This window comes from Amblyomma americanum, chromosome 8 (assembly GCF_052857255.1).
Source record: "Amblyomma americanum isolate KBUSLIRL-KWMA chromosome 8, ASM5285725v1, whole genome shotgun sequence".
Taxonomy (NCBI): Eukaryota; Metazoa; Arthropoda; class Arachnida; order Ixodida; family Ixodidae; genus Amblyomma; species Amblyomma americanum.
The window spans coordinates 114,814,277-114,831,520 of NC_135504.1; the positions used below are offsets into that span (position 1 = coordinate 114,814,277).

The following is a 17,244-nucleotide window of genomic DNA, read 5'->3' on the forward strand; positions in this document are numbered from 1 at the left end:
TTCGTTTGCCATCACTGCGAACCCACAGTGCCAAAGGAATGGGCCCCAATTTTGTCACAAATGACGACCCCAAATCTCGGCAGCCACTACCCAGTACATATATAGCGGAACGGCAGCACATGGGATAAACTGGCCGCTGTGCCATCCTCACTACTGCACACGTGCGGTCACGTGATCGGAGGTCATATTTTGGTGACTCGAGATTTCCGGGCGCCATCTTGAAAGGAGAAAAGTTAGAGCTAACGCACTTAAAACTTGATCTTCATTGGCAGATGTCTCCCTCTCTCTCTCCCTCACTCACCCCATGCCGAGCAAAGATGTAGCGATAGAGCAGCGCGCCAAGTTGAGGGCTGGCAAGGCGACATATAAAGCCCACTGCAGGTCCCACATCCGAAACGCCAGAGCCACCCTGCAATGGCCAAGCATACAATGATTTGCATGACGAAGCATAAATACCGTTACGAACAACACCATTTGTTCACGTTTAAACGTTGTAGACGAGTTGTCCAGAGGAAACTGGTCGTTCTTTTCCAAGATATCCTATGATATCTAGTGAATTCATGAGTCTCCAGTTCTCGAAACAATTGCGAGATTTAACCAAAATGCATAAGACGCCAAACACGTAAGCACTGATCGAATTGCAAGCAGAGATGCACAAAATAAATGTACATTTGTTACAATGTGTGCACAGATTGCTATAAAATCTAGAAAGCACATTTAGCTTCAACGTCAAGCAGCACTTCCCGTAGAAATTAGAGCGGTTATTTTTAATATTGGGTGCTGTCTACTGATTTTACTGGTCGGTAGAGGGCAGCTGTTGTGACACAGGAACTGCTATTTGATTTGGCACCGGAGAAGGAAATTCATCCATCCCTGTTGAGTTACGTGGTGTTTATTGCTGATGTCGACGGATGCACAAGTAAGCGGCGTGCATGAAACTCCTCACTGCCTTCAGCATGGATGTGTGTGAGGGTGGGAGGGGGGGTTAGGTCCCAAAGCGACTCCAGCTATGAGGGATGCCGTAGTAAAGGGCTCCGTAAATTTTCACCAGCTGGGCTTCTTTAATGTCCACTGAAGTCGCACAGTACAAGCATAGCTCATATGCAGAGCACAGTGATGCAAATTATTATTTAAAGGGCAATTGAAGACGTTTTAAAATGCGATGAATTTAAAAGGGCTGAGTTTCCTGCGAAATAACCTGCGAAACCGTTTTGCCCCACCTTTTGAAATCGCGGCGAATAGAGCGGCGTTGGAGTTGAGGTTTATCTGCAATGTACAGCGACTGGCAGTGTGTCCGATAATGACGTCACGTACGACGGCGCTATGTTTCCAGCGAAGAAGCGGTTGTTGCATGGAAGAGAACCAAGGCCATCCAAGGTGAAGCTCACGAAGCGTTGTTTGGCGGAATCGGAAGATGCATAGCAGCTTGTGGCAGAAGGCAGCGGACACCTGCAATTTCGGCAAAGATGACATCACGACGAGTTTCCTCACACTTAACCACCGGCGTGAAAAGAACCCTGAACATCGTCGCGGATTTAATCGACGATTGCGTCACCATTTTAAATGCTAGCGCAAAAATACTTTCCATGCGTTTTCTAGAAGCTCCGTAGGTTCGAATTCATGAACAACCTCGAATTATCAGAAAGCTATTTCAGCTTAGATTTAACGTTAGGAGGGCAAAGTTCAGCAAGAGAAACTTTGTTGAAAGCTCAGAAATAAAGGTGATGTAAAAGCAAAGGCGAACGAATCCGCTATACTCAGTCCCCATAAGCATTTTAAACGTCATTTCAGGTTAAGAGGTGGCTCCAGAGAGTCCAGTGACATGCGTTTTAGAGACTTCACCCATAACAGCTTTGCACTGTCGCTGATGCTGAAGCCCACTCAGCCAGGATTACTTTCCGACGCGCTGCCAAACCGTACGCCGAGTAGGGCCACAAAATCTCTGCTCCATCCAAAGCAGGTGCTTGAGTTACAATGAACCAACTATCATGTGCTACGCCAGTGGCGTAACAGCTTTTGAAACGTGTCCATGAATCTGTATTAGATACGGCTACGGGACTCTGATGCGTGCATGCTTTTCCCTTTAACGGAGGAACTACTGATCTATGTGTCTGTAGTTAGCACCCAGTGGGTGGGTTGATGGCCATTTGATTTGCTAAGTAAGTTGACTGCCTGCTACACAGGGCTGAACATCTAATGTATCAGCGCTAACCATTCGTGTGGCGCTAACAACACAACTGTGAATGCGAGCGCCAAGCACCAGTTGTGGTAACTCCACAACCACGTCGACAAGTGACGCGTTATTTTTCAACCACGCGATGCACAAGTCACCATGTACAGTCTTTGTGAAAATTAAGTACCTCCCAAGTAGTGTAGATGCTGCCAAAACAGACTGCAACACTAACATTTCGGAGATATTTGCATCATTTGCATCAGCCACTTAATCGCAAATACAGAACTTTCATTCTCTGTACTCCCTGAAACTAATAGATTGCTGCTGCTTGCTAAGAACTACTCACCCGACGACTCGTTGGCAGAGGTGGCGTGCCGTGCGGATACGCGGGTGCAGCCTCCAGCGTAAAGCCATCACGACGTCCGCGAAGAAACCCGGCTAGCAGGAGCTGCATGCGAAAACACATCGGATTTGAAAGAGTACCGACAACTCTACAGTAGTACTTCAATCACACTGAATCCTAAATTCGCGCTTATTGAGGTCCTGCCAAACAAAGAGATAACCTTTAATTGCTTGTTTACGTGTAAACATACGGTGCCCATGGAACAGTCTGCAAAGATGCTGCGTTGCAGTTATAACACCGACCCTCGCGCAATAGGTTAACTACGTACGAGGCCGGAGTTTCAGGACCAAAAATAGAGCTATATTGACATAGCTCATAACCTGCAGGGTGACGAGTCGCCCCACTCCAGATTACGGGTCTTGCCAGCACACCTGACTAATTTCACCCTTCACCCTTGGCAGTACGCACTGGTGATTGTGATGTATGGGCCTAATGAACATGGCACGAACTACAACAAAAATGTTGCCTTCAAAACGCCACCTCCGCCTCAAACCTCTACCCAGCCCTTCTTTCCTTCTCTCTTCAACACTCACTGCAGGGAAGAAGCGGAAGTTCGAGAGATGAGGATGAGAGGAAAAAAGATCATAAAAAAATTAACGACAGAGAAAAAAGGCATTAGAGAGAAGAAGAAGGAAAGGAAAGCAACAGAAATAGGTGAGCTTAAAACAACCCCCATTAAGAAAACAACACCATCATATAAAAGTGAGGCAGATACTTGGGAAACTAAAACTGGAAACATTTATTAGTGAGAAAAAAACTATTCCTATTGGTAAACCGCGAGCAAGATATTGCGATTTTTAGTCGGTTTGCGATGTTTTGTCGGCTTGCGAGTGAAATAAATATAATAAATATTCGTGACTGGCATTCGAACCCATGATGGTGAGGTCCCGCATCCTCCCTACCCCCCCTAGCGCGCACCCCGCCTGAAGACAACTAGCGCAGCGTGTGGCAAGTGCACAGGGCGGCTAGGTGGTCATAAAACACAGGTATGCGTGTGTCACTTCAGGCCGCACGTATCATATCTACGAAATAAAAGCGTTGGTAAAAAAATGCTTTCCCTTCCTCTGAAGAAGTGTAAATTCCACATCTCAAGCGGTGAGAAAAAAAACAGTGAAGCACAGTGGATTCCCTATATTATGTGGTTAACAATTCAATAAGTCATTGCAGGCAGCTATAAAGCTGTCTTATCATAGCAAGATTATGAAATTCACGCTGCACTTTGTTTCATGCTATATTAGCAGTTCGGCTATGGGAACAGCCAATGTTCGACAAACAGAGCGTGGAGAAAATCATGCTGATTTGATTTAAATTTGCCTATAACTTTCTCGCGGTTGATTTTGAAAGAATATGTGAAGTTTCAATAGAAATATCAGTTTCTGTAGCATTGCTTTATAGTGCCTTGTTTAAAAGGTTAATACGAACGATTGGCTTTACGGGCAGTTGTAGTCATGAATCAAAGCATCCTTATTAACTGGACACAACTGCTTTCGCTAAAAATTGAATTTTAAAACAGAAATATATATCCCAGCCTGCTCGATACAAACTCCTACCGACGGCAAGGGTCAGAACTGCGTGATAAGTCAAAACTTTAAAGCCACGTTTCAGTGATCAGCCAAACTAACCAAATAACCGATAGTATGCAGTTCACAGGTGAAAGCAGCCAGCCGCAGGAAAAACTTGAAAAGTTCTAATTTCTGTTTAACGGGCCTTTTCTCATTAGAACGCGGTGATCATTCGATGCAGGGAAATTCAGTTATTTTCCTGTGTCCCTACACGCGTGATCACCCTGTCCATAATGGCCGTCCACCTACATGCCTGTAAAATAGGCACCGTCGAGAGAAGCAAAAAAGCCACCAGCTATAGGCTTGGGGTGCCGCCCGTTGACTTGACTTTTACTGCGCTACATACGTGTTGCAATCTGTTCTGTTCAAGCGGCTTCATGCAACTTTCTATATACCAGTTCGTTAACCTCACAGTGATAGCGAACGGGTGAGCGGCTCGCCGGCCGTCATGTATTTCCATGTAGCCGGTTAAGGCAGGGCGCATAGTCTTCGCGACGCGCCACTGTAAGCACGCCTGTAAATGGCTGCTGTTTGTTAGGCAATCCCTATCCAGTAACTTATTAAGGCAATTAAAATATTCATATTTGCTCCTCACTTGAAATCAGATGTGAGGATAGGCGCTTTGTAGGGTAAGCTGTACGGAACATGTATACTATTTCTTCTTTCATATTCTTTATTGGTGTGAGAATGTTTCATTGTTGTGACAATGACAATGACATGAAAAGTCAAAAAATATTGGCGAGAAATAAAATATAAATAATGGTATTCTAATTCGTGAAGTCACAAACGATAAGGATTGTGTCGTCCTAGATTATCAGAGAATGGGAATGGTCAAGAAGGTTTGTTTTAGGGATCGACTCGAGAATATTGCCTACTCTGTAGCTACCGCGACCCCACAACTAGGCATAAATATGTCTAGTGATGATGTTTAAACATATTTTCGGATAAAAAGTGGTCCTCACCCCTGCTGCTCAACTGTGGCCTTCAGACAGACTGCCAGCACCCACGAGACGGACGCACTTCAGCCAGTGTAGCTGGCCACGATTGCCCGTCATTCAGCGAGCTGGCCCGCGACCGGCTCCTGTGGGTAGAGCGCAATGCGCAAACGGCAGAGAAAACTGGAGGGGACACTTAAGCTGCACCTTATAACACAATAGCATAATGAGTTAATTCCTATATACATTGTATATGCAGAAGGTCGTTTTCCACTTTACATTCGTAGAACCCTGGTTGTCCTAATACCCCTACTGGCGCAGTGGTGCAATGGTTAAGCGATGTGCCACTGCCCTGCGATGAGACGTACTCCCAGCGGTAGGCCTTGTATAGCCCAGGTTGCTCTTCCCGATCGATTAATCATTAATTTAAATGCCACCTGCCATGGTGGGCAGCTTGCTCACAATTCGTGTGGGCAGGTTGTGATGGACGCCACAAGGTCACGTGACCGAGCTGGCCCACCTACCTCCAAGGTTGCTCATCTGGTGATTTTTCGGGGATTTTTTCCTCTCGGCCAGCGACGACCCCGCGTCATATTTTCTGCGACTCGAAGTTCCAACACAATCGTGTTCATATACTTCAACAAATATCTTCATAGCTACAATAAAACTGTGCTTAAAAGAGTGATAAACACGCCCTCCTTAACTTGCAGTAAAAATCACAAGCCTGCACCATAAACCTTCTGTATTAAAGCATTTTCTGCCAGGTAAGAAGTGAGAACTCGGACACCGCGCCTTGAGAAGCAGCTAGTAATCAGGCCAATCGCCACGGGCAGAACGCGCGCTGTGAAATTGAACGCGGAAGGTATAGGTAACGGAGGCGGCAGTGATCGGAGACAACAATCAGGTGCTTCAGCTGAGTCTGGTTTCTGTAACGGTCGTTACGAAAACCGCTTCACTATTACGCAGGACGCGTTCCAGGAAACGTGAAATCCTCTGCAGAACAGCTTGGAGAATTCCGAATCAAATTTCCTTCCATCAAAAAGTCCAGTGTTTGAGAAACGAGTTGTCTCGACGAAACACAGCCAGCCCAATCATAATCCGGCACAGTGCGGCGCAACTGAAGAGAGAGTTATTTGCATAATGGGATGTTTGGTCTACGGAATCCAACGCCTCAAAGCGGCAATGGCTATAAGGGACGCCGTAGTGAATGGTTCCGGAAATTTCGACCACCTGGTGTCTTTAATGCGCAATGACAGCGTCCAGTACATGGGCCTCTAGAATTCCGCCTCCACTGAAGTTCCCCCCCGTGGCTGGGATCGAACCCCGCCCATCGCGTCAGGAGCGGAGCGCCATAACCACTATGCCAGCGCGGCAGACGTGTTAATTTGCACTTTCCTGACGGGGTTGCCCAAATGCTTCGTTTTATATTCGATCGGACACCGGGTTATTTTATTGTGTGATTTCTCTATTTGTATTTTGCAGAAACCTTTGTTCAGACATTTATTATTGCGGTTGCAAAATATCTCATTTTGTATTGCACCGTACAATACCATTGTTTGTTGCAAATAAAGCTTCCGCTGAATAATGGCCTCAATCAACGTAGCTTCGGCGATCATTTCACCGGCTTCACTCAGCCTCTTTCGGGCGCTTTACTAGGCTTGATCGAGCTTCCTCTCAACCTGAAATAGATTTCCACTTGCCCAGAATGGGTCGCAGAATATAGCTCGGCAAAATTACGCTTAGGCTCGTGATTTGCCTTCTAAACTTCATACGTACAAAAACTTTTCATTGCTACGCGCGAACGCGTTCTAAATGCAACATCGCCTAAAAAGCGCGCTCTGTGTCTTCACTCGCTCTCTTCGCGATATGTGTCTTCGATAGCACAAGTATACAATAAAGTATGAGGTCAGTGCGGGCAGCCGCAATGAAGGAATGCGAAAGCATTGACGCCTTTTCGTCTCTTTTTGCTTCACTCATCAACCGTTTTTGCTTACTTTGCCCTTCTTACATTTACTCGATTAGGCACTGATTTAAATTAATCCAGTTTCCAAATTGCCAAAATATTTTGTCTTACTTAATGAAGTTCCAGGAATTGCCCATTTTCAGTTTTAAAACTTGGCGCCACGCATCGTTTTCAAATTTGGCGGCACGCGTTGGTTCCGCTCACACTTTCGCATTTTCAAATTTGGCGCCACACGTTGCCTTGGCACCACCCACTTTTTGGACATTTTCGGCTTTATTTAATTAACGGATAACTCTATCGACGTAATCGTTTTTCCGACATCAACCTCACATCATCGTCTTTAGATTACAACCACTCCTTTGGCGTTGCCTTTTCTAAGTTCTTCACAACTGCGGCGGACACGTTTCGCGGACAGGATCTTCTCGTCATAGCCTGTAAACCTTTCGGTTTAAAAAGGGGACGGAGAGAACACAAAAAGCGCCGTGCAGAAATGGTTTACGGGGCGTCAGACCTACACTCACAATTACAGACAATCGCTGTACGCAAGAAAAACAAATCACTAAGTCTTCGTGCGTAGGACCGGGAAAAGGAAAGAGCTGGACAAGGGAAAGAACTCACCTGGTAGACGTAGTGTGACGATTGCTACAGGTTTCACTGCCGCATGTAAGCCCGCACGCGTTGTAGGTATTTTAGGCGATCCCATGGCCATCGACCGCGGGAACAGTCCTGTGATGTTGATGCCTGCATCGGAAAGGAGAGTTTCAAAAGGCGCGGCGTATAACGGCCCAGTCACAAATTTGCGTTAACCATTAACAGTGTCTCGATTATTATCAACGCTTGTCAAGCTATCCACTTTTCGATGGGAGTCTCCGGCCTGGTCGCCTCCTTCATTGGACGTGACGACTTTCGGCCTTTGCGCGCACTATACTGTATACGGCACTCAGATCGTGGCACTGCACTGCGATTCCAAATCAAGGCTTCAAGCGGCGCCGTCCTGCGTCTGCCATCCAGGTTTTGTTGTTAGTGGCTGTTATTAATAAAATAACAATAAAAGGAAAAGATTTTGCCATTAGTGACATGTGCCATCGAAAACCGAAGCACCCCAGTTGCGACTAGCGGGAACAAAAGGAAAGGAAGAGGGAAGGGAAGAGAGGAGCGAGAGGATAAGAAAGTATACGAGTAGGCCGGCATTATACAGTATGTTCAAATAAAGAATGTGGCGATTGCAGAAGCGCAGATGCGGTACTCGCCGGTTATCCACGGAATGGCGCGCTCCGGACTCGGCACAGTGTTGCGTAACATCGGCTGCACCCAATGGTCACTGAACCTCTCTTGGACGTCCTGTGGACGTTCAGGATGTCTTCAGGGCGTCTTCAGGACGTCCAAGGAATGTTCAGTGCCCATAGGGATGTACCGCGAGCCGCTTATTAGGGTGTCCAAGAAGGGGCTCAGGCCGGGGGCTACCTAATTGACCAGGCTAAGTGCAAAAGCCAGGAAAATTAGGGAGAAGGGAAGAGCAGGAAGAAGGGGTGGAAAGATTTTATATACATAATGCATAACGTCCCAAAGCAGCACTTCGGGTATAGTGGCGTCGTAATGGGCAGCTCCAGGATTATTTCGAGCATTATTTAGGCCCAAATTCGCCTTAAAGAAACGCTTCTGCTGAGGCAGCAATTCGAAGCATTGAGTTCAGGCTTAGCAGGCGAGTGCTAGAGGGAAAAATCCACAGCGATGGGTGAACAGATGGACAAGCGGGTCTTTTAAGACTGTCGTATGAAAAAAGCTACGTTTATGTAACCCCAGAACGCAAGACCACAGAAAAATCAACTTTGATAAGAGTTGGTATCCGGCGACAAGAAAATCTTGTCTATCAATATCGCTAGCCTTCTTGTCTTTCTATTGCCGCCCAAACAGATCCCTTCCAAAGAAAATATGAAATTAGCAGTGTGAAATTTTACTAGCAGAAAAAATTGTTTTCAATAGATTCACCAGCAAACTCACCTAGAACCAATGACGAGAAGAGAGAGATAGGAGTAAAAAGCAAAATAATACAAAGATGATTATTTAGAAAAGCAACTAATTAACAGGACATAGAAGACGGTCCCTTTTAAAAATGATGTATAGGATTATCACTATACACGACTTAAAGTCGGGTGACGACAGTGACAGCGGTAAGCAATTTCAGTTGGAACAGGAAGCCCATATTTGGTCGTCCACAACCTAGTCCCCATGGAATCATGTTTGAGAATGTGAGAATAAACGCGCAATACATTTTTACTACGAACCGAAGGCATCACCTGGCGTTCAAACTTGCTGGGAATCGACTTCCTTCTTTATTGTTTATGTGGGCTTAACGTTGCAAATTCAGTCAGGCTATGAGAAACGTCGTAGTGAAGGGCTCTGGAAATTTCACCAGCCTGGGTTCTTTAACTTGGGAATTGGGTCCTCGGTGCAAATGATTCAATACTGCCCAGGGTGGAGGCATGTGTTTGCAAAATGAATGATGGACACTTCATTGCCGGTTGAACGACCTGAAAGCTAAGTTCTTTCCAGAATAGACATGCCAGTTAGACACTGTACTTCCTCACTTCGTCATCACTTGATCCGTAACTATGGAACACCCACCAGTAGCGAAGCTGGGTCCGCCAGTAGGGAAGCTGGGGCCACCAGTAGCGAAACTGGGTTCACCAGTAGCAAAGCAGGCTCTACCAGTGGCGAAGCTGGGACCACCAGTAGCGAAAATGGGTCTACCAGTAGTTGCTCGGTGTTCAATTGTGGAAGAGGCACCTGAATAAGTTCGGGATCTGGTTCAAATAAAAAGTTAATCACTCAAAATGACACAGTGCTAAGCTTTGTTGCTCATCGCATAAATCACCGGCGACAGCCGGTTAACTGCGCACAATACCCCACAGCATTGGCTTATTCTTTACACAGCCCAGAACAGGTACAGTCAAAACTGGCGCGCTATGCACTAGCAAGTACATTGAAAGGCAGGAAAAACATTGAGAATTGGTTCTGAGGAAAGGAAAAGGCGCGGTATCTGTTTCGCACCTCAGCTGGCACCCGAACAGCGCCGTTACAGTAAGGAAGGATGGTGGGAATGTAAGAAGATAAAGAGAAAGGGGTGCCATAGTACAGGGCTCCGGAATAATTTCGACCACCTGATGATCTTTAACGCGCACTGACTCGCATAAAATACGGACGTATTTTATTTTCGCCTCCATCGAAACGCGGCAGCCGCGCCAGGGTTCTAACCCGGGAACTCGACTAAATAGCCGCGCGTCCTAACACTGAGCCACAGCGGTGGGTCAAAATTTCGCAACTTTTTTCTTATGTATTGCTCCACGCTGTGCATAATTACGGCCTTGTGGTAGCTGAACTGCGCACTGCCGCCTCCAAGTATCATGCATCGCTGTGAGGGTTAAACAGTGAGTCAGTACACGTCTTCCTGGCCTGTCGTCCAAGCTGCTGCGTCCAAAGCGAGCTAGTTGCTGAACTCCCGCATCTCTTCTTCAAAGCGCTCATTCGTTGCTTCGCTGTTAATGCCACCCATAAGCACTAGTGAGCTGTCCACGTCCGGGTGCTCATAGCCCGGATGAAGCCCATAACCTCGTTTACGGTTGCAGTTAGAAGTAAGCGTACGCCACAACCATTCCTTGAGGCACGCGCGAATCATACATTTTCTCCCATATTTCTATATGTCTGCTACCAAGCCCAGAGAGGCAGTTTGCACTCGTGCATAGATGGCCGTTGCTCTGCGCACGCATGCCGGAAGGCTTCCCGACTAAAACCGCACAGGCACGGCAAGGTGAGAGGGTCTCCTCTGCGGTGACGACTTTCTGACTGCTATGCTCGTTTTCGGTATACAGATATTTTTTACGGCAATACCACTAACAGAAATAAATGTGAATTCACCTTATGCATGAGCCGCATGAGGGCTTTCAGGTGGCAAAGCCAAATCCGGGTAGCAATTTCGCTTTTTTCTTGCCCTAAGCAGTGCGGTGTCTTTCGGGCAAGGCCAGGCGAAATAATTTTTGCGAAAAATCAGACTTCCTGTTCTCCTTAGTGCTGTGTTATCTCAGTCCTCTGTTTTTTTTAAGCTCGAGCCTAAAAAGGACGAACTTTAGTTAGCTCGGGTCCTGGGCTAGCTGTGAATTCGGGTTTGACTGAAGCGCTGCTCGAGCCATACTCCGTAAAATAGCTCTCGCTATAAAATTGAACCAATTGGGGAAACTCCTGGGAGGGAAGCTTGACACTGCGTATTTTTTGCTTTGCTCTTGTCGGTAGGACAGTCCGTAAGAGGAATGCTCTCCACTCCCTCTCCCGCACTGCGGGTTTTTCGACAAGTTGATCCCTGATATCGTCGCCTTTTTAGCTTGCGGTATGAGCTATGTCGTATCCAGCAAGCATGGGAGAAGACTTAAAAAGCTTTCTGCAGAAAAATTCACGCAGAGTTCAAGCTGAATTTCTGTTCATTTAGAGGAAGTAAAAGCAACAAGTATCAGTGAAACCCCCTTTGGAACGCACTCTTTTTCGTATGACTGGCTGTGCATCTGTGCTGCACACGCCTGAACTACGTAAATAGTGCTCAAATTGCGCCTTTCCGGCGGTACCGCGGACTGCGCTGCGGTTCTAGTGAAGTAGATACAAGAAAATTTAAAATTCCCGCATTAGTCATCAAAAAATCATATAACAAAAGACATTCCTTCATTATTTTTGTCAGTTTTCAGCATATTTCTCTTTTAAACGTCACCTTCAAAATGTCTCGCATGCACAGTTCAACTTGATGAATGAGGAAGTTTCTTTCATTCTCGAAGGATGCTTCTGGTAGGCTTCAGGGGCACATTGTTGCTCGGTTTGTAAAAATGTTCTCCACTATTAACATTGCAGCCAGCATCAAATTAAAAGCGAACAATCACCATTGGCCCAATGAAGGACAATATATTAGTAGAGCAACTCCGAACACTTCATCTTTGTCACTTACTCAGAAAGGAAGGCACAAAAATGTCTAAGAAAGTGTTAACACAACTTGATGCAGCCACTCTTCAGAAGCTGTCTCTTTTTTTATCGTATTGGCGATTTCATGCTTTCTCGGAGGTGATGCCAGTAATCTCTGGTTATTATTAATAGGAGCGCGTCCTAATTTCGCCAGGCGTTGGCGATCATTTCCGGATACTTTGCACCACAAACAAACGGCAAGTTTCCCATGTAAATGATATACTACGCACCCGCTCTTCAGTATATGAAGAAAAAAACAGGTATTTACCCTTGATAATTGCCTTACTGCAGCTTGTCTGTAGATCCCTGTCAGTCTGGACAAGTTCACCGTATTGGGCCGTGCAGAGCACAAGTGGGCAGCTGGACGGCCTGGGAAAAAAGGTGAGTTCTTCGGTTGTTTTCATGACAACGAAGAAACTGCACCCCTTCGGCACACCGGCGGCTGCGTTCGAAATTCGAAAACTTGTGAGACCAAACGGCGAAATTTCTTTTCCCTGTATAAAGGGGAGGATAGCTGAAAAAAGGCGGGAACCGTACTTAGTGTAGGTTTCTGACAAATGCCACGAAGAACAGCCAGGTTCTGGCTGGTGCAGCCAATCAAACTGTGCCGTGGAGAGGTACAGACCCAAACTCGCACAATGTCCTCAGATATAGCACACAATCGCATGCACAGGCGAGGAAGCGGTTGTAGCATATCCCACACGATACCCCACCTGCCACTTCGGAGGAGACTGAAGAGGCCGCCGTTGCCCTGTCCATCAAAGACATGGAGGCCCGGTATATACTGTCAATCTAAAACAGGGATACTAAATTTTGTTCACGGGAGAGTTCACGTCCCTGCATTTCGCATGCTGAACTCTCTCGCTGCACACTCGCCCCAGCACATGGAGGTCACATGGGTGCCTGCCAACTCCGGGAATCACGGAAACGTGGCTGCCAGCGCTTTAGCCCGAGGATGATGATTATCATGATGATGATGAGCAATTGGGAGGCTTGGGAGACTCTACCGCGCTCCGAGGACCCGGCCAAGCAAGTCATCGCCGCAGGCCAAGCTGCCAGCGTCATTAGCCTCCGAGACATGAAGATTTGAGTGCAGTGGGGCCGTGCGGGGGCCCCAAGGACCTGCATGTCCCAAATTCCACTGCTTCAGATTAAGCTTTCACCATAACCGTATAACACGTACATGTTTACTTAGGTCATTTCCTAATGGTCGGAACCATTAATAGAGACGTGACGGCTGGATTCTGGGGTTCAATTGTCCACCGAGATTTTAGACAGTTACAGCATTATTTTCTTTCTTGAAAAATATCCGTTTTCATTTTTCCTGTCTCGTCTGCGATGTCAGTTGCTCTAATCTGTCCTTTTTAACCTCGCTTCTACGCACAGCGGCTTTGCGGTAATGCTTTCAATTGAGAAACTTAAAGGGCTGTGCACCCCTCTCCTTCAATGCCAACCACACCCATCCCATTCAATGATATTAGGCAGGGCATAAAAACACATGTCGATGCGCGCTAGAGATCCCTAGGTGGCCGAAATTATATCGATGCACTCCTCTACGGCACTTGCTTCTCTCTTTCTTAATTCAGGCCAATCTTCTCGCCTTCCCTCATTCCTACACGGCCCGGTTAAGACGTCCACCGATATCTGAGAGTGTTATTGCGACGATTCTTTACAAAGAAAGCCACTACCTGTTGTGATCAGATTCATGTGCCCTGGGTTAAAGAGAAATGGCTCCCGGTTTATTGTTTCCAACACGAAACATTGTGCGAAAGCTTGGTTTTAGAGCAAAAGCTCCATTACTGCATGTCTCCCAAGACCTATCTTGATGCGGGTCGGACCCTGACGCGGAGGAGCGCGAGCAAACCTCGTGACTTGCCAAACAGAAGCGCACCTACGCGCGCTCGCCGGCACCGCCGCTTGTAACAGAGAAAAATGGTTTCTGGGGAAAAGAAAAGGCGCAGAATTTGTCTCAAATATCCACGGAAACCTGAAAAGCATTGCTATAGAAAGGATAATGGAGGGAGTGAAAGGATAAAGGAAGGAAGAGGTGCCCTAGTGGAGAGCTCCGGAATAAATTCGACTCAAAGGCCGCAAGAGTGGACGCCACACTGTACATATAAGCAGAAATATCCCTTTCCTATTACTTTCAGGTAGTACTTCTGCGTGAAAATTGTTTTTTATGGAAAAGAAATGGCGCAGCGTTTGTCTCAATGGGGGTGGACACAGGAACTGCGCCAGAAGGAAAGAGATTAAAGAGGGAGTGAGAGAAGAATGGAAAAAACGGTGCGTAGTGGAGGCGTCCCGAATATTTCCAGCCTCCTGGGACCTTTAACGTGCACTGACATCATATTGCACCCGCCGCAGTGGCTCAGTGGTTAAGGAGGTGCTCGACTACTGATCCGGACTTCCCGGGTTTGAACCCGACAGTGGAGGCTGCATTTTTATGGAGGAAAAACGCTAAGGCGCCCGTGTACTGTGCGATGTCAGTGCACGTTAAAGATCCCCAGGTGGTCGAAATTATTCCGGAACCCTCCACTACGGCACTTCTTCCTTTCTTCTTAGACTCCCTCCTTTATCCCTTCCTTACAGCGCGGTTCAGGTGTCCAACGATATATGAGACAGATACTGCGGCAATTCCTTTCCTCCCAAAAAAACATTATTATTATTATTATACTGCACACTGGCGCCTTAGCATTTCGTCTCCATGGGAACGTGGCCTCCGCGGTCCGGCTCGAACTCGGGAACTCCAGATCATTAGCCGATCGCCCTAACCACTGAGCCACCACGGAAGGTCTAACACTTCCACGTGAAAATCTCTTTTGTTGAGAAATTTATTAGTACTTTCGCTGGAAAATCTTTTTTGAAAATGACGTCAGCATTCATGCAGTATGCGATCCGTTGTTCCTGACGCAGCCCGAAGAAGTTCATAAGAACTAGTATTGAAAGGTGACTTTTTTTCTTTATCTCTGAAAAAATTCACTGCAGGTTCTAGAGGGGCATTTTTGTTTTAACTTCTTACCTTAAATATTCCGGATATATTTTAGGCTAGAAGAGTTTCTTATCCTAGGGAATACTGCCCTGAATCTCCCCTCAAATTTTCGGCGGCAACACAGACCCGTAAGGGCCGACATTGAACTGCATGTGGCCATTGTATTTCTCTTGTACTCCTCTGATACATGTTACACGTAAGAGAGGCTTCGCAGCCTCTCGTGTTCACTACTTCCGAAATAGAACACTTCCAATTTTAGTTTTCGGCACGAGCAACATATTCAACGTCCATTGTTTCAACAGGTACTAAAGCAGCCGGTGGAACCATCGCGGCTGTTTCTTCTGAGTGCAGTGCTGAATCCTTAGGAACACTGAACACACCCTTTTCAGCTGCCTCTCATATGTAGGATCCTGGATGAAAAACCTCTGCCTTCAGTTGCAGACGTCTTCAATCTCTCACTGACCCAATTCCGAGTAAAAATGACGCTATAGAGTAGCCCGCCAAGTTCAGGGCTATCAAGGTGACATACAAAGGCCGCAGGTTATTTTAAAATTATCATGAGGATATCTAGTGATTCCATGAATCTCCAGTTCTCGAAACAATTGCGAGACTAAGCCCAAATGCATGACATCAAAAAATTAAGCACAGAATGGCACACATGGAAGAACACAAGAAATGTACATTTGTACACTGTGCGCACAGAACCCTATAAATTCTCAAAAGCGCTCTTAATTGCGACGGCAAGCAGCACTTCCGATAGAAATTAGAGCGGTTGTTTTTAATATTGGGTGCTGTCCAATGATTTTATTGGTCGGTAGAGAGTGCCACTACGACACAGGAACAGACATCTCATTTTGCACCGGTGAAGGAAATTCATCTATCCCTCTTGAGTTACGTGGTGTTAATGCCTAACGTCGACGGATGGCACACGTAAGCAATGTGCATGAAACTCATCACTGCCTTCAGCATGAGTGTGGGAGGGGTTACGTCTCAAAGCGACTCAGGCTATGATGGATGCCGTAGCGGAGAGCTCCGGAAATTTCGACCAGCTGCGGTTCTTTAACCTCTACTGAAGTCGCAAAATGCAAGCGTAGCTCATATGCAGAGCAGAGTCACCGAAATTATTATTTTAAAGGTATCTGAAGACGCTCTAGAATGCGATGAATTTAAAAGGGCTGAGGGTCCTGCGAAATAAACTGTGAAATCGTTTTGCCCCACTTTTTGAAATCGCGACATAATCGACGAATAGTGCGGCGTTGGAGATGAGGTTCTTCTGCAATGCACAGCGACTGCCAGAGAGTCCGATAATGACGTCACGTACAACGGCGCTAAATTTCCAGGGAAGAAACAGAGAGTCCGATAATGACGTCACGTACAACGGCGCTAAATTTCCAGGGAAGAAACGGTTGTTGCATGGAAGAAAACCAATGGCTTCCAAGGGGAAGCTCACGCCGCATTATTTGGTGGCGTTGGAAGATGCACAGCAGGATGTGGTAGAAGATAGCGGACATGTGACATTTCGGCAAAAACGACGTAACGACGAGATTCTTCAAACTTCATAATGCCGTGAGAAGCCTGAACATCGTTGCGGATTTAATCTACGATTGCGTCACCATTTTAAATGCTAGTGCAAAAACACTTTGCTTGCTTTTCCCGCAAGCTACGTAGGTTCGAATTTTTCAACCTCGATTTCTCAGAAAACTATTTTAACTTGGCTTTAACGTTCATAGGACCAAGTTCCGCAAGAGAAATTTTGTCGAAAGCTCAGAAATGAAAGTGGTGAGAGAGCGAGGGCGAACGAATCCGCTAGTCATTCCCAAATAGCATTCCAAACGACATGTCACGAAAAGTCTGGTTCCAGGGAGTTGGTTTGGTTTATGGGGGTTTAACGTCCCAAAGCGACTCAGGCTATGAGAGACGCCGTAGTGAAGGGCTCCGGGAATTTCGACCACCTGGGGTTCTTTAACGTGCACTGACATCGCACAGTACACGGGCCTCTAGAATTTCGCCTCCATCGAAATTCGACCGCCACGGCCGGGATCGAACCCGCGTCTTTCGGGCCAGCAGCCGAGCGCCATAACCACTCAGCCACCGCGGCGGCTGGTTCCAGGGAGTTCATTGACGTGTTTGAGACACTTCGCCTATAAGAGCTCTGCATAGTGGCTGGCGCTGAATCCCTCTCAGCAACGATTGCATTCTGACGCAATGCCAAACTGTCCAC

At 46.6% G+C, this 17,244-nt stretch overlaps 1 long non-coding RNA gene across 1 annotated transcript; it reads right to left on the reverse strand.

Moving 5' to 3' along the window:
• Positions 1-1,345: 1,345 nt before the first annotated feature.
• LOC144102056 (uncharacterized) lies at positions 1,346-5,189 on the reverse strand. Its single transcript, XR_013308160.1, has 3 exons — positions 5,101-5,189; positions 2,520-2,621; positions 1,346-1,449 (listed from the first exon to the last, which is right to left on the reverse strand). It is a non-coding gene; the product is annotated as an uncharacterized LOC144102056 (long non-coding RNA).
• Between the last annotated feature and the right edge of the window lie 12,055 nt (positions 5,190-17,244).